At 42.3% G+C, this 18,415-nt stretch overlaps 1 protein-coding gene across 1 annotated transcript in view; it reads right to left on the bottom strand.

Annotated features, from left to right (window-relative positions):
- Nucleotides 1–18,415, bottom strand: part of PDE10A (phosphodiesterase 10A) — a 348,909-nt gene that overhangs the window by 179,600 nt on the left and 150,894 nt on the right. The gene's annotated exons all lie outside the window — the stretch shown is intronic.

Below are 18,415 nucleotides of genomic sequence, written 5' to 3'. Positions count from 1 at the left end.
CCTTCCTCTGCCCCCAGTAAATCAGTTCTGTCTCTCAGCAATGTGAATCACAAACCAAATGCACTCTGAATCACCCCAAGACTCATCCAAAAGGTAATTCCCTGAGCAACAATGAGTTTGATGTGGTGACTGCAAACAACATCTATGTGGCTGAGATGCATAGAGCTGCATGTTACCATCAGGCAGCTATGGCCACCAAGGCCAGCTGAGCTCCCTTGGGAGAAGCACTCCACCTTTCAAAAAGTTCTTGTTTCCTCAGGAAGGAAGGAGGGCAGGAGGGAAGGAAGGAGGGAAGGAGGGAAGGAGGGAAGGAGGGAAGGAGGGAAGGAAGGAAGGAAGGAAGGAAGGAAGGAAGGAAGGAAGGAAGGAAGGAAGGAAGGAAGGAAGGAAGGAAGGAAGGAAGGAAGGGAGGGAGGGAGGGAGGGAGGGAGGGAGGGAGGGAGGGAGGGAGGGAGGGAGGGGAGGGAGGGGAGGGAGGGGAGGGAGGGAGGGGAGGGAGGAGGGAAAGGAGGGAGGAAAAGAAAAAAGTCACTTTTAGAACTGTCTGGAATAATAACATATAAACAAGAGACTGAAAGGGATACCTGGGCACAAATGCTCAAAGATCCCCTGCATCTCCTGAGATTTTAGCTTTTAAAGAACTTCACTGTCCTGCTGGGAGATGTTTTTATGACATCTGGATGCATCTCAATAGAAGCAACAGTTTTGCTGATTTTGGTTTGGTCACAAAACAGGTTTAAAACAACAACAACAACAACAACAACAAAAAATCAACTTTCTCTCCATGTAGAGGAACAGACCTCACCTGGGGGTAAATGGGTGAGGAAAGCATACACAGGGCCCAGAGAGGATGGCACTCTGCACCAGAAATGACCACCAGCAACAGCCCATCCTCTTCCACATCACAGGGCAAGACTGTCTCTGTGTCATCTCCCTAGCTTAGCCCTGAAGGACATCCCTTCACAGTAGCAGGCTTTCTCCTGCTCTGCAGCTGGAACAACTGCTGAATTTCAGCTAGCTATAAAATCTGTTGGCGGTATTTCCCTCTTCCCCCATCTCACTCAGTCACTGGTTGCACTGATGAGGCATTGATAACCCCAGTTTCAGTGCTGCCTTCCATCTGCATTTCTTGCCCCTCATCTTAAGCCAGGCAGGCAGACATTGCCTCTACCAGGACTCAGAAGCTGCAACTCAACAGCAGGTGATGGAAGTTCCTTACACCTCATTTTTTTTATGTTGAGGACCTTTTAGGTACCTGCAGAAATGCAGAGCAGGCATACAAGTACCACTAATCTCATTTTTGTCTCCTTCCCTTTCATGTCTTTGTACATAGAGCTTTTTCTTCTCTTTCTAAGTCATCCCCTGACAGCTTTTGTATGTTTGAATCACCAGGAGCTGGTGTCTTGTTTCATTTTAACAACGCTGTGACTGTGCTTGAATCATGGCTGCAATGCTGAACAGCACAATCTAAGACTCCTCAGACAGGGCTTCAATGAATCCTGCTTGCTGTCCCTTTGACCACCTTTGTCCTTTCTCTCACGTACCTCACACAACTCTGGAGTGAGCCCTTGGTCTACTGGGTGGCGGGGGAGGCTCTGGGCCTGACGCAGGCTTTGCTTCTCTCTTGGACTCCTCAAATTCAGCCTGTGGTGCTGAGCTCAGCACCCAGGGGCTCCTCGTTCTCTCCCTTTCCCCACCTCATAGCCAACACCAAACTCCTTATTTTCACTTCCTAGGCCTCTCTTCAAGCAAATCCGTCTCCCTGCCCCCCATCCTCCTCCCCACTATGTCCATCTGTGCAGCCTGGGCCTCCCTGTCCCCACACACTCCCTCCCTGCAGCCCCTTTGTGTTCCCTTCACATGCCTGCTTGCAGGCCCTTTTCATGCTGCCTCTGTGCCTGGATTTCCCTTCTTAAACCCCATCTGGCAGGCATTTGCTCTCTCTTCCTCCCACCTTATATTCCTTCACAGAATTATTTTCATTGAGACTTAAACAGTGGTATTTGCCACATTCATAAATGCCTTTAAACATTGTCATTTTATTCTGGAAAATTCACTGCCTCCAGTCATCTCATTAGTTTTTGCAATAATCAGGCTGGTCTCGCCTTCATTCACTTTTTCCCTTCTCGTCATTCACCCCCCTTCTCATTTCCATTCCCTCCTGTTTGTTTTCCATTGAACTTGGGCTGAAAGCTTTTCAGGGCATCTTTATCTTGATGGAAAAGTGCTGTGCATATTGATGAAAGGAAGGGTGGAAGGATGAAACAAAACTGGCCCCCTAGCTCCCCATACTTCAGGAGGTGCTACCTCTGAGTTTCCTTAACAAATGCCAGACAGAAAGGGCAAGTTGAAAAATGATAATAATTAATTAGGGATTTTGCATGTGTCAAGGAGTGATTTCCTGAGGTAATCCAATAACACTGTTTATGACAACAACTGGCATTTTGCCCTCCTGATGGAAGGCGACAGAATCCACCCAAGAACTTCTTGCTGCCTTTCAGCACACAGGAATGGCGCACAGCCTAACCCAGGCTCCCAGCATCTCCAGATCTGCTGCGAATGACCCTTGTCAAAACTCAGGATGATTGCATTTTACATTCTCCCCACATACATACAAGATTTGGCCTTCCATTCTTATGAATACCAGTCGCTGAATTTCACTGCTAACTCAAGAGCAGTGAGCTGCCCAAGTCTTGCAGGCAGGTAACTACATCTGCCTGGCCCACCTTCTTCAATCTGTGCTGGAGATAATGTATATATACCCAAAAATGGACTGTGAAGACTAATATTTCCCTCTCAAAATACAGAAGAGTTAGATGCATATATCACTCAATCATTTGTATGATGGTCCCTGATGGCAAATTGAAATCAAGCAATTACTTCATAATGGGTTACATCAACTTAGTAGTCTAGCATCAAACATAAACAGCAGAATGTTTTTGTATAGTTGGCAATGAGTTACTGAATTAACACCTTAATTAATAACAAAGAAAGAGCAAAAAGATACCAAAATAATTCCCTATGCAGGGTAGAACATCAGTATGATACAAAACTATGGAGGAATGGGTACCTCAGGATACTGATATTACTAACAGCATCTCACCTCAAGGCTGACTGGATTATTACTGCAGTTAGTAATGCCCTTAGACTAGACATCATACTACTCACCCCTTCAGAAAAGGGGTCTTGCTTCATTTGAAGAGATGTTTCTTTCATCCTCAACTCATACCTTTCTGTGTGCTCTGCAGGCTTTCTGGTTGACTGCAGGGCATTAATAGTTGCAATACGTTTCTATAAACGACAGGACAACCACACTTCAAAAACACATTTGCAGAAGGAAAAAATATTAGCAAGCCGCCTCAGTAGTTTCCACGGAAGAAACTTGGGTCTGAATTACCTTGCAGACTTAACTCCATTTATAAGAGTTCTTCCCAGAGGAAGAAAACAGGGCGATGACACTGCTTCTGCACCTAAACCTCAGTCCAGGCATGTGAGTCTCAGACCTAACAGCAAGGAGCAGCTGGATTTTCCACACCTGGGATGACTTCACCATCTTGGTGGCATTCCTGTGGAACAGAACTTCTATCACAAAGAGCAAGTCCAACCTCTCATCTGAAAAGTAAATTTTGGGAGCTTCATTATCATCAACCAGTACTCTTAGAGGAATCTCAAGGCACATCCTTCCAATTTACTAACCTGAAGTTATTAACTGGTTGTCAAGAAGAATTGGATCCTTTTTCATGGTGAATTTTAAAGAGAGGATGTAATTGATCTATACATCTGACTTCAGGAAAGTGCTAACACCCACGCTCGTTTTCAAGGGCTTGTAAAGTCTCATGTGCCTTTTTGGTGGTACTAGAGAAATCTATAGTAATTTTCCCACAATTAATTCCTGAGCTTAGGCTAGCAGAACCCAAGGGACAGTCCTGGAGCTTGACAGAGTGGTGAGAGCACACTGTGGTCAGCAGCCCTTGTATAATTATTAAAAAAGTGAACAGAATTTTACTGCATCACTTTTCTCCTTCATTAAGAACAGGTTTGAGCTGTAGAGTATGAAGTAGCAATTACATGAATCTAGCTTTATACGACCTATTTGGACTGCATTTGGACTATGTATTTACAAGTTTGCTTGTCAAGGCTTTGAAACAGAGAAGCAGCAACAGTCTATTATCCCTCACTCGAGTATGACAAACTAGCATGACCAACCTGTGTTCTGGGTTAGTCCAAGGTAATTCTGGTAAAAAAAAAAAAATAGCACATGGTCAGTACAGGGAACACTGAGCACCTTAGGATCCCCATTTTCAGTTGAGCTCACTTCAGTGCAGTTTCAGAGCTACCTCTGTCACTGGAATGCACAGTGGTCTCCTCCCAGTGTATACAGTGCTAGAGTCACAAGACCTTGGCTCAAGCATTTATTTTATTTTATTTTATTGCCAGGGGAATATTGGGGTGGAAGAAGACTGCACTGAGCCCTCATCCACATACATAGTATGCCTGAATGTCAGAGAGCTGGAGAGATTAACGAAAACCTAGTTTAAAACACCTTATTACTCCACTGTGACAATCCAAAATGCTGTAACCATAACACAGTTTTAAGATGTGGTGGGTTTAGCCACTGCTGCAAAAGACTAAGTTTTATTCTGGTGCTTCTTAATAAGAGGGAAGGAAATGCCTTGCATTGCTCAGCAATGATTCCTTTGGGCAATTAGGAACGACATCAACAGGCTAGAGGGAGGTTTGCCCAGAAAAATGAAGGGTGCGGGCCAGAAAGCAACAACAGCAGACCCTTGGAGGTTTGAAAGCAACATGAAGGATACCCAGAGGCAGGACCGGGAACATCTTAAATCAGAGAAAACAGCAGTAGCTGCATAAAGCCCATGCTGTTTTCTGTTTTCAGGTTTGCAAAAGCTCTGCAAATGAGTAAGCCACATGAAAACGTTAAAAGGTTACAGATAAGACACGGAGTAAACTCAGCTGTATCTGTGTCACAACCAGCAATATGCTGCATTCCTGACTAGAAGATCCCAGATACATTTTGGAAGAGACTCAAGCTGCCAGGCTCTGAGCCAACACAATCTGTGGGTGGGTGCTGGATGCTTGCCTTGAAATCCTCTCCTTGCCAGCTAACCTATGGAGTAATAATGGCAACAGTTTTGGAGGGAGATTTCATAGTGTTTAAAGTTAGAAGAGCTCATGAGTTGATCTGCCATAGCATCCTGTTTATCATTGGCCATTTAATTTCACTACTGTTCTTTCTATTGAGAATTACAGTTTTGGTTATAACAAAGCAATTCATTCTTGTCAAGCAAGCTACCTGCATGCTGCAAGACTACGGGTAGGATGGGAAGAAGGAGCTCAAATCCTTGCAACTACAGGTATAGTAAGAGCACACATCCCTTGCAGGTGACACACATACTTCCCCTAAGAGGAAACCAGAAGGCTTCCCAGGACTTGAGTGAGAGATCAGGATACTCATTTTTGCCCTGATCTGATCAGCAGTTTCAGACAGGTACCTCAAAATGAGAACTCTACTAACTACCGTATCTGGTTTCTGGCCTGTCTTTGAGTAGACAAAAGAAGGTGAAAACACCCCCAGAATGCATCTTGCTAACTGTGCATCAGAGGGAAATATCCTGCCTAACCCCTGTGGGCAGCCAGCTGAAGCCCTGGAGCATGAGACTTTATTTTAACACCAGGATGTCTTCCAGAAAGGAAATGGGGGAGGACAACAGGATGGAAAGATGAAGTATGAAAACACAGCACTGTCTCAATTCCAAGTAAATCTGCCACCTTCCAACTCCAACACATTACACAGGAGACTTAGAGATGAGATATTTTCAAATATCACACTCAGAGGTATAATGAAGTTATAAACTCCCGACCTCCATTTCCACCCTATCCAATATTTCCTGTCCAGCAGCAGCAGAAGGAACCTTTAACAAAGAACTTAAATCAAGGTAGATTAAGCCCACTTAGATGATAGTATAATGAGAAATAAGAGAGCAAGCATTAATTTGCAAGCGAGGAAGAATAAGGCAGTTTATTCTGTATGTGAGGAAATAAATATTAATAATGATGACATTTTCAGGTGGACTAACGAGTGCAAGCAGCAGAAAAATGGTAGTGAACAGGGGGTAAACAAGCATACTCTGTGGGTAGAGGGAGAAGAAGCACTGTGTCAGCATGAGTTACCCATGAGTTACCTAGAGATGAAAGATGAAAAACGTGACTCATTCAGTATTTGTAGAAGTATTTTCCAAGTATTTGGAAACAGACATCATAGTTCCAGCATTTAGCAAATAAAGATTCTAGAAGATAGGCTGACATTATCTTCCTAAAAGACTAACACCTACATTTTTGTAGAGCCTTTTGAGATATTTATGAGTAGCCAGGGGGTGCACTTGGAAATGTGAAATTTAATTAGTGAGTCACTACAGAATTATGAGGCGTAAATCAGGTCAACTTCATTTTTATGCAGTAGCTGTTGGTCTTAATTCAGGCGAGGAACCAAGAGATGCAGCCTAACGGATATTCAGGGATAGCTGCCTTTTAATCAGGTTCCATGTGGACTGGCTGCTGAATAATCCACTTCACTCATTAACAACAGTTTTTAAAAATGTGCCTGACTCTGTATTTGGCATGCTAAAAAGCCCATTGAATAGTGGCCATAGGGAAAGTTTTGTCTTTTAAGAATGGAAGCGGGGAAGTGGAGACCTAAATGTGGAGGGCTTGTACCCTGCTCTGGAGCTGGAGAACGACAGGGCACTGATAGGGTTCTACCCTCATCTAGTTCTGACCATTCACATCATCCAGAGAACTTCACCATTTCTTGCTCTGCGCTCTCCAGGCATTTTCCAAAGGCGGGTGTACACATACGCAACAGGAGCTGGGAAAGGCTTGGTGATTTAGCTCAAGTTACACAGCAAGTGTTTGGGTTTGTGCCGCGGAAGCAGCCGTGGCTTGGCCAGTGGAAATGATGAGCACAAACCATTAGCAGATTTCAAAGACTCACACGTCTACCAAGGTCATGTTCAGTGCTGTTGCTAGCATCTTTCCTACTCTGCAGCAGCACAATTTCTTCCCTGGATAATTCCCGTCTAGCTCCTTTTAATGTGAAAAATTGCTTATCTTCAGAAATACTCATCTCTGCTCCCACGTTCCCTGTGCTCACCCACCTTGTCACCTCAGTTAGTCAGTCCCTGCTCATTCTGGCAGGTGCTGCCTCCTGTTCTCTGTTAAGAGAAGAACAACATTAAAGAAGGCTAGCAGGTGCAACAAGAGCAGCACGCTTTACTCATCCAAGCCCTTAGAAGAGTAAAATGAAAGTTGTATCCTATCACGTCTGGTATCAAAAATAGAGGTATATGAAATATCTAAACAAGGCAAGGGCTATTTCAGTTTTTTACACAACTCCACTTGAAACTTTTGCACCAAGTGTAGCAACTTAAATAACTGGTCAAATAATTCATTTATTGTTCACTTTCTTCATTTAATGCAGTTGAAAGTGGTTGCTATATGCTTGTGCGTTCTTCTTTTCCTTTTGACCATGAACACAGAGAAGTTCCTCTCATCAAGTTTTACTGTTTTAAAGTCAAGGTAATGGTGCTTGAGATGAAAACAAATTAGTCAAGTTTTAAAATCTCGTTAAACTTGGTAATCTAAAGTTGTCCAGATCAAAAGGAAGTAATATTGGGATGTAAAATTAATGGAACTCTATAGATAGACACGCTATAGATAGACATACAAAAAGAAAGCACTGTTATTTTACACCAGTCTGTGAATAACTGAAGCTGACATTCTTAGTCAAGTGGCAGCAAGCTTTTATACAAAAAACAGAGGACATAATGGCGTGCACCAAGAGAATATCTGCAGGAAGCACACAAGCAAAAAGCCTTCCTTGCAGATGTACCAACTTTTGTTCTTTTCATCCACCCAGCCGAGCCTGTTCTACATGGCAGAGTTTCTGTGGTCTTTCTTTCAGAGATGCTCTGGAAAATTTGACTTGCTCAAATGGCTCATTTTACTCTTTGTCTTTAAGGCAACAGGACAAGGCTTGAAAGTGCTTCATTTCAGATCAATTTTTTGAAGGAAAGTTCTAAATTAAATTCAACAACTAAAACCATGCTCCAACTAACCAGGCATTTGTAACCATTGCTTTCAAAAGAATGAAAAAGTTATATGCAACAGTTGTAGACTGGAAGCCCCAGCGCATTACTAAACCAACATGATTCAGAAGCAACTTCTACAAAGAATCCCTATGGTATTTCCATATGCAATCATCAGAAGATACAGAATTATCTCAAAACTATTAAACAAATTAAAGCAAATATCTTGAGACCTCTCTATTTATTAATAAAGAGCTATGGGGAGACTGTTCTGTTTTCAATTCCTCTGAATGTTTTTACTGCAGTGAAATGGATTAAAAGACGAATGTCCCAGTTCAGCCTGTTGCAGGCAATCACATTCAACAATGATATTCCAGGTGAAGCACACAGAAGCTATCTCCATTGTCATTAGGGCTCACACTTTGTCCTGTTACAGTAGTGGAAGAAAACACAGTTCACCATTTGACCTAGGGTAACTGATCACACCTACCCATAGGTGAGGTAGATCTGGATCTCTAGCCATCAGGTAGAGAGGTCATACTTTTAAAAGTGGCAAGTTTTTAAGTTTTTCAAAAGCAATTCCATGAAAGCAGCTTAAGAGGCCGAGCACTGTGGGGAAGACAGATTCAACACCTAAGGCCTCAAACTGGATCCAGCTCATGCCTGTGAGAGACTTCTTGTGTGACTTAATCCTTCTTTTGACACCTTATACGACCAAGCAGACTTCTCAACCTGGCAAGGATAACATCAGGACTGAGCATTCACTGCTAGACATACTTAGGGTTTGTGATGATGGGAAGCTTCAGCCACTCCTTAAAGAGCCACACTGACAGTGAATACATGCAATTATCTCCTTACCCATATGACATTAAATAAGCAAAAAACAACACCACAATCCTTCTGCATCAGCTCTGAACCCAGTCTCAGATGATCGATCTTGGATTCCCATGCTTTCAGTAAAAAGTGTCTAAACAGGTTTCATCCAGTTTAGTGGTCATAAAAGTATCATCATTTAACATCAGCAAAAAATATTTTGTCAGGGAACAAAACAAATAAAATACCTCAGAAATCAGAGCTTGCCCATAACAATTGCCAAAACAAAGCAAAACAAATAAACAAACAAACAGTCTGGTTCAGTAGAACAGCAAGTTTGGGGAGACTGGTTATTTTTGTTTCTTGAGACAAGTAAGGTTTGCTGGTGATGCACTGTCACGTTTCCCAAATGGCTCAATAAAAGTGAGCGTTTCTATACACAGTGACTCACTACCTCATAGGGCCATTCTGCAGAGAAAAGAATGACAACACAGAAAGAGTTTTCACTCCTAGGCTCGCCATCAAAAAAAGGAAGAAACAGTGCCCAGTCCAACCCATTTATTTAACTCACAGGGACTGATCGTGCAGAAGCATTTTTGTGTTCTAATCTTTTGTTGAAGGTTTGGAAAAGCAGGAGAATTAAGAGGCTTTCCTAGCCATACTCTCCAGCCTACAAAAATTTCAAAGCACAACCCCAGGCACAGCATACAGACCATATCAGAAAGGGTTTTGTGATGGTGTCCACACCTGGCCTGGCTAACGCACCTGACCTAACCAACAGGTTAGGTTGACTTTGCCCATTTCTGTCTCAATCTAGGCAGCTACTGCTGAATGCTTTCTGAAACAAAGAACTTAACTGCCAATCAAAACTGTAAGTATAACCAAGAATGAGGAAAACACGTCTCATCTATTGACAGGACCAGAGCTTTTCTGCTCCCTCCTTTGTTTGAAAGCTTCATCCTCATGTTGCTGCCCAGCACTGGCTGCTGAGTAGGCTCTCAGGCCACACAGAACTGCACACCCCACTGGGAACAAAATGGGCACTGCAGCCCTGCAGGGATGGCATGTATCACCAGGACTTGGCTAGCACACAGACGTGCAAAACTGTAATCTGCTGAAACTGAAATACACATATCCATGGGCATCCCAGAAGGCAGGGAGGGGAGCATCATTCTCATTTGAAGAAGGGAGAAGCAAGCAAAGCCCCTGAGCAAATTTTTATACATCTTCCCTACCTACTGCTTCCTTCCAGCTAGGAGAATGCCCAGCTGGCTTTAGATGACAATGTGCATCATTGGTGACAACCAGTGTTGCCCGAGTCACTTTATAGACAAGCATCTTTATGTTGCTCATGGTATTTGGGTGGGATTGTCCTATACACATCCACACACATAAAGTCTTTCAACAAAGCTCCAGGACTAGAAATCAAACCCAATGCTCCATCCAGGCTGGACTGGTCAGACACTGCATCAGTGGCCATCGCTATGGGAACAGGGCTATGCGGAGGAGTCTGAAAACTCTCTGGCCAGTGAAGATCATATGAAACTCTATGCTTTTTCTTTAATCTGCCAGAAGACCTCTCACTGCTGCTACCCCTTGAGAAGGAGATTTCCTTTCTTTAAAAGTGGACACTAAACTTCAGCACCTAAGAGCTATATTATCAGAGAAATTACAGGAGTGGGAAGAACCTGAACTTCCTTCAGTGCTTGTCCATTAATATTACTGAGTCATATGTATTTACTAAGATGAGAACTACCAGTGAGCTGTTGTTTATAACCCTGGTGATGATTTAGACTGCCACGAGGGCAGCATGCTAATCTATTTCCCACCCTCATAAAACAGAATGGTTTCCCAGCAAAATTTTTAAGAACAAAACCAATGACAAGCCTTGCTCACAAAATATTAACGACCTGCATATTGAGTTACTTTCCCAATATTTTTCAAAATTCAGACTAAAACCTTACAAACAATTCAGAGAGAGAAAAAAAGGAATCTACTATTTATGAAGGCAGTTATACGTGCAATCACTTTTTTTCACTGATAGAAAGAAATAAAAATCAGTCTTGGAATCACCAGCCTGCCACGTGAATGTGAAGGGGTTGTGGTGGTATCATACCAGAGGGAAAGAGTCAGGTTCAAGTCTCTTTAATTCCACAGAAAGAAAGCAGATTGTAACCTGTGACAGAGGTTCCTGAATCATAAGCTACTGTACAAATAGGAAAAACACCCATGGCAACAGTCAATGGAAGATTACAATTAAAAAGGCCAGTCACTCACTGTGCAGGAACTGCTTCCTCATAAGCCAGCACACAGAAATGCAATGCCAAAGATCTGCAGCTGCACGCAGTTCTGCAAGCATTTGCACACAGAGCCTTGTTCCCCAGTCCTTACTCCATAGACAGAACTGAAACATTTCCCTCACACTGTAGACTTCTGCTATAGTTTTAGAGTTTCAAGGCTGTATTTTGATCTGAAAACACTCTTTACTCTCCTCAATAAGAAATCTAATTAGATAAGCACAGAAGCCTTTTGTTCTTCGCATCTGCAAACCACCTGTATGTGAGAAGATGGTACTGCATTTTAGACATAGGGAAGCAAGACAGGTACGTTGTACCATGAACTGGATTTGCATCCCATGAAGCAGCCAGGGCCATGCTTATCCTCTATGCACACAGGGAGCCATGAAATCCCCACAGACCACACATGTGCTTTTGCCTCAGATCCACGCTGAATTAGAACCTGCAGCCATAACATCACAAAGAGCTTTTACACATCCATCTTCCATGCATCATACCATGGCCAAAACGCACATGCCTTTCACACACAGATTTAGCACACATCTTTTATATTAAGATATAACCAGGCTGCTGGATAATAGGAACTCCTTCTATTCTGCTTGCATTTTTTCATACCATGTCTTCCCATCTGGCCTTTAGCTGAGCTTCCTTTGGAAGATTATACTTTGCTGCTCATACTTTCTTGCCCTCTCTCCCCTCAATAAAAATTGGAACTAGAGCGTGTCTTCCGTCCTGCTCCAGGAAAACCTTATAGAAAGGCAGAAACATCATTGATCCCAACAGAGTAGACTTTCTACAGCAAGGGCTTCATAGGAAAGTTGTACTTACAAGCAGTTTTCTGTCATAATTCAAATATGTTCTTTTCCACGGTCCAATTATTTTCTAATAAAGGAAGATTCATGGTCATCTGCACTTTTATTTGTAATTCTGCTTTATCCCCACTCCCAACCTTAACTTGGAGCAGATCCTGTCGCAGGCTCAGCAGCAGAGAGGCTGGAAGGACACTGTGCTGCTGAGGATGGTGTCAAATCAAGGTCTCAGTCCCTAGTCCATGCTAACTAGGGAGACCAAGCTCCCACCCCAGCTCAGCTCCTGCCAACAGGAAACTTCTGCCCAGCTGAACCCTCTTCACTGGTCTGCCTTTCAGAAAAACCAGGAAACTGCCACACATTAAACAGTCACCAGGCCATCAGCACTACTGGTGTGAGCACCTAACCATGAGCATTTACTAATGTGCCCTCTTGGGGGAGGAGGATTAGCATGAACACAAGCATCACAAATCAAGACCATGAGTACCAACCTCAGTTTTGCCCAACAGCAGCATCCAATTACCCATTACTCCTGCACACCATCCCTGTCTGCCACAAGTAAATACTGCAGCCAACACGCACTACTGCCCTTGTTCTGTGTGGGGAAAGAGGAGCTGGGGAAGAGAGTACAGAAGGGCAAACCTGCTCTCAACTAATTAAGTGCACAGGCTTTGCAGTAATGGTACAGGCTGGACATGTGGGTGGAAGGTATGTACTGCCTTCATTTTCCAGATTCTTCCTTTTCTTTGGTCCCATGTCAGCAATGCTGCATGTACACCAGCTTTTGATTTTTATGCTTTTGTGGCTTAGGGCCATTCGGGTTGCTATATACTCATAAACATACAACATAGCTGTTTCACAACAAAGATTTTCACGCATTAATATTGCAGAGGGTTTGCCATCAGAAAGTACAACCGCAGACAAGAAAACCAGTTCTAGCAACAAACTGATACAAAGAAGTGTTATTTGAAAAACAAATAGAGAGAGGAAAGAATGGGAACACAAAGAGAAAGGCAATACCAAATTCTTTTGCAGATATTTACTAAACAAAAGGACAGAACGGATGCACTTGTCCAAATTATTTTCTGATGTAACCTCATAGGCTGCAGAGGAAGAGTGAGAATGAAAGTATCTCCTCTGGAAACACATTATCTGTTCACCGTATTCAAGTACGTGGGCAAATCACCTTTAAAACTATAAATTAGATATATATTTTTTTAAAGTCATTATTGGATTCAGCCAATTCCAGATCGATCAGCTTGTCTGTATTAATCTCATTTTCTTATAAATGAGTCACTAGAAACAGGAAGGTTCATTCTGTGGAAATACAAAAATCGGATTTTAAAAATGATAAAGCTTAATTTAAATAATTCCAACTTGGGCCAATCATACAGATGAGTTAACTTCAATGGGGCATCACCTCTCAGAGCAGGCAGAAATGACCAGAACCAGGTGGAAAAAAACAGAGTGAACACAGTCTCAGATGATCCATAGATGCTTATCTCTTCTCGCTTGCCTTCACAAGAACAGAGACACTGGGCACTCTGGGTTCTACTCAACCTTCTTTTATCCACGTTTGGTCACATTTCCCTAGTCCAGAGAAACCTGACCAAAGCTTGCTCAGGAATCTTTAAAGGAACAAAGTAGCATTTCAAGCACCATCTCTATACATTTGTATTTGTTCCAAGAGGGATTTTTTTTTATGAAGGAAAAGCATAGCAAACTTAGGAGGTCAGGCAACGCAGTCTGCAAGTTGGATCTCTCTTTATTTCGTTTCCACATTGCATATGACAATGAAAGGTTGTGACATTCTAACTGGTTCCAGACTCCATCAGGCTGTCCACAATGAATTAGAAAACAATAAAATCCAGATGCTTTCTCAAGTAAACACTTCCTTTCTCAGCAAAGCGAACCAAATGCAAAGGATACTGCTGAAAGTTTTTTTGCTAGCATGTTCATTTTATGGGAAGGTATCTTCCACTTTCCTGGCACTTCAGTGTTCTTCCAACACAGTAAAGCCTCTGGTGCTCTTTTCCTGCATCTCCGGTGCTGAAAGCCAAATTCTCAAGAAAACGTCTCACTTACATGAATGACTTTAATTTGCTTGTAGATATTTAACAAAGCCTACATCTAAAATAACACTGTCAAATTAAATTGGCCCCTGGAACACAGTTTGCAACAAGGCAGAGGAAAGACTCCTTCAAAAAATGGCAAGTCAACTTCTAAAGCAAAAAAAGTTCTGTCCCAAGCAAGGAACATGCAATTGCCTATCCGAAAAGAAAAATATACCTAATTCCTGTTAGCCAGGCTGAGAGGTACAAAAGCAAAACTGAATAAAGCCACAAAAGCTACAATTAAATTCACTGTGTGAAACCATTCGCTTTAGTCTTTTAAAGTCCTTATTTAATAACACATGTAAGGACTTTTAAACAAATTATAAATATTAACCCTACATAGAACTGTGTTTTTAAGAAACACTTCAAACGTGAGATTCCAATCACAACACAAAACAATTTCCCTAGTAAATCAAAACCAAAAAGAGACCTCCAAACCTCAGCCTGCAGATGTCAATGGGTTATCAAACGTTGACAAGAATATGAATGACTCAGAGTTGAATCCTTAGGTACCTAGAACCATTCAAAGAAAGGGATTTCCACAGAGGCTTCTTCTAATCCCATTTTTTCTCAGTCATAAGTACAGTTCAATTTTCACTGCCCTTTCAGAGCTCCTGGACTATAATGAAGAAAAAAAAAAGATGCTGACTATTTGCATAGCCAGGTTCCTTCCATTACTGCCCAGTAGCACAGTAGACAGCCATCTAGCACTTAGCAGCAACAGCAGGTATCTGTCTCTTGGCAGATAGTGGTTGAATTCCCCTTTGCCATGGATATGGCCTTCCATAGGTTCCCCTCTTTAGCCCCTACTCAGCTTCAGCAGTGGTCTGGGTGAGGGCAGAAGCACTACAGCAACTTCACTCTAAAATACAGCCTCGTTGTAAGGTCTGTAGGAGGAACTGTTTGATCCAGAAGCAGCTCTGAGAGATTAAACAATTCCATACCTACTCATTCTCCAATATCAGAATGTATTTTCAAGCTTAAAGGATTGACATGAAGTTTTTGCTTTTTGATTTAGGATCTTTAGCTAATATGCATCAGTCTGCCTAAGGGGGAAACAAAACCCAGCAACAACAAACCTTATCCCTGATCTTGTTGTCTGGAAGGCCGATGAGAGATTTCACTAAAAAGGGATCAAAAGGATCCAACTGCATTTAATGTACAGCATGTACACTGGGAGCACTCAGGGCGGCCTCAAAAGCCAAGTAGAACTTTCCTTTTTACTGTACTTTTTTCCTCCTGGAAGAAAAAAATCCAACCACGTTTTAAGGAAATACTGGAAAACCTGAAAAACAGCAGTAACATGTGAGTGGGACGAGGCAACCCTTGGTGAAAACTGAAAACACAGTCACTGCTCCATGCTTTATGACATTAGAAGAGCTGAAAATACTTTGGCCTGCTAAAACCTGACCTCACAGCAGCAAGATTTTTCTCAAACAGTTGTCCTTGCTACCACACATAGCTTCTTACACCCCTCTGGCCCCCTCAGCTCTGGGCAGCACTGGGGCAGACTCTCTCCCCTCTCTGTGAGTCCACATTACAGAATAGGAAGGGTAGTTGTGTTCAGGGTGGACGGCACTCGCCGAAGAAAGAGGGACCGGCCCCGCTGCAATTTCAGATTCAGGAGGCTTTCAAATTACTTCGCGTAAGCTGTTGGATACTCTCGGCTTTGAGACGAGGGGCTCTAAGTCTTGCAAACTGTTGAAAACAGCCTTTTCCCTTATCACTCATCCTGATAAAGTGATTTGGAATGCCTTAAAAAAAAATCCTTGAGAGGAAAAGGGGGATGAGACATTCTTTACAGACGGCTTAGATAAAGAGAATATAAAATTCTTCTGACCGGGCCACATCACAAAGGTTTACTTGATAAAAGCAACATGTTGATTTATTCCATTCCTTTCCCCTGCTGCCCAAGCTGTGAAATACAGGCAGATGATGCAATCCCTCCGAGAGAGAGAAAAGGGAAAATAAATAAATAAATAAATAAAAATGAAGGGGAAAAAAAAAAAAGCAAGCAAGCAGGCAGGAGACCATTTCTCAGCACAGCGTATTGCTGGCATGCCCAAGGTTACGTAAAGCGCTCCTGGAGGGCTGCAGGAGTGCCCGAGCACACTGCACTGCAGGCAGGGCTGGGCATGGGGGCTGCAGCCCCTCCGACGCGTGGAACGCTCTGCAGGCTGCAGAGCACCAGCAACAGAGAAGCAACTTGAAAACCAAACAAAGCTGTCATCACCATTTGTGTTTATTAAAAACAGAATCAAAAGCAACGCTGGTGATTTCTCCTAACTAAAGACTAGCAGAAAGTCTTTTGTTCTGGTGTCTGAACTCATCAAACATGCTTACCCTTTAAAAACAAAACAAAACAAAAGCAAAGGAAGGAATTACAGCGTCATCTAAAATTGTGTGTGATCCTAACTGATTTCTGCATAATATATTTTCAAGACTAAATCACTAATATTTATCTGAATTCAAGGTATTTATTTCTCCTTGCAAGGGAGATATTAATTATAAAATGTTAATTTACACATGAAATATCACAAAATTTGACTAAAATACAGTGTTGGAGGATATCACAATATGAGTTCATCTTTTCAGTGCAAGAAATGATTTTAATATAATTTATGTATCTGTTATCTACAAACAGGGCCAATTAAATTCCTCATGAAGCCTGGTAAGGCTTGCTTTATTCCTCTGTGGCTCTGAATTAAACAGTATCTAGGGTATGGCTAAATCCTCCCACTTCTCCCATTCTCATTTTATTGCAACTTGAATCTCATGATATTTTAAGCTTTTGGACAAAACCACCCTGGTTCTGGCTTGAAACAAACAGTTTAAGGCAATTGGTTTCTTCCATTTATGTAGAAGTAAACAAAAGGTGCATTAACATTACTTAAAATCTGCAACAGTTGAATCCTTTGAAGACCAGATGATATACTGAAAAACGAGCAGCTTCCATTTAAAACAAAAATCCCATGAACTTCTCTATAGCGTGAAAATAACTAAGATCCAGATCATTCCAGTATTTCCAATTTCAAGCTAAGCACATTCATTTCAAAACTATAGTGTCTTCCTAGACTTCATCTCGCCTGTCACAGCCAATTAGTCAAGGGCAATTATACAGAAGGGCAGCACATAAAAAAGAAAGATGAAAAAGAAAGTGGCTATAACAGTGTAGATGTCAAAGAACAATTATATCTTGGATATAAATTATGCCTTCTTTCAAAGAAATTGAATAGTCTACTCAGGAATCATCTCACCTGGATCTGATATGCATTGAACAATGGCTAGACACCAACACAGCAGCCTGTGGCAGGAAGTGAAGAAGACCTTGGTGAGCTGAAATAATAGCAAAGGAAAACAAAGTACAGGGAGCACAACACTCAATGACGTTCTTGTCCATTGAGCTTCACTGCCAAAAGATCATGACAAAGCACATAGGTATGTCCTAGACTTGTCTGAAAATGCAGCATGCTGCCATCTGTGGACAAACCCTTCTTCCAGTGTATCTCTTGATGAAGGAGTCAGCCTCAGTCTCCAGAGGTCAGACCAGTGGAGTAGATGACTCAGAAGGGCAATGGTGCAGATTTTCAATTGTTCATCACCTCATGCTTCAACCCATGCTTTTCTATAGTAAGTGCATTAAAATATTTATAAAACATGTCAAGAAGCTTGCAGGGATGAAATCGCATCTGAAGTTATCACATCAGATTTTACTTTGTTGCACACTGAAATGTGTGGGGCCCTGCACAGAGCTAATGGCCAGCATCCATGAGGTCTGACTGGCAGGCATGCCAGCCCAAAGAGACCCAGCTTGAAGAATACTGGTTGTACCACTGTACGTGCAATCAAATCAACAAACAAAATAAATAACATTTCCGTGAGAGAAAGCATGACTGTGGCCAGAGGGTCAGATTGCAAATGATCTACTTGTACTTGATTTGGGAACTATTCTGCATCGGTAGTGCTGTTTAGGCATTTATAAACCTTTTCGGGAGAGTACACCCAGAACAGCCATTCTGAACTGAACAGCGGGACCAGAAAGTCTCCACCTACACTACTGAAATGTTCCTCAGATCTGGATAGACCAGCCCTGCCGAATCCATCTCCAGACACCAGATAAACACAGTAAATCCCTTGCCACCACCCTGTCATAGAAGCATCAATCACATCATCGCTGAAGCAATTCCAAAAGTCTTCAGCATTGAAATTGCAGACGCAACCTTAACTGACCCTGGTTCGACCTCTGTTAAACAGTACCGGGAACAAAATGGCTTTTG

Source organism: Gallus gallus, chromosome 3 (assembly GCF_016699485.2).
Source record: "Gallus gallus isolate bGalGal1 chromosome 3, bGalGal1.mat.broiler.GRCg7b, whole genome shotgun sequence".
In the NCBI taxonomy this organism is placed as follows: Eukaryota; Metazoa; Chordata; class Aves; order Galliformes; family Phasianidae; genus Gallus; species Gallus gallus.
Note: the sequence above shows the minus strand (reverse complement) of the source record. Positions and strands in the feature narration are given on the sequence as shown.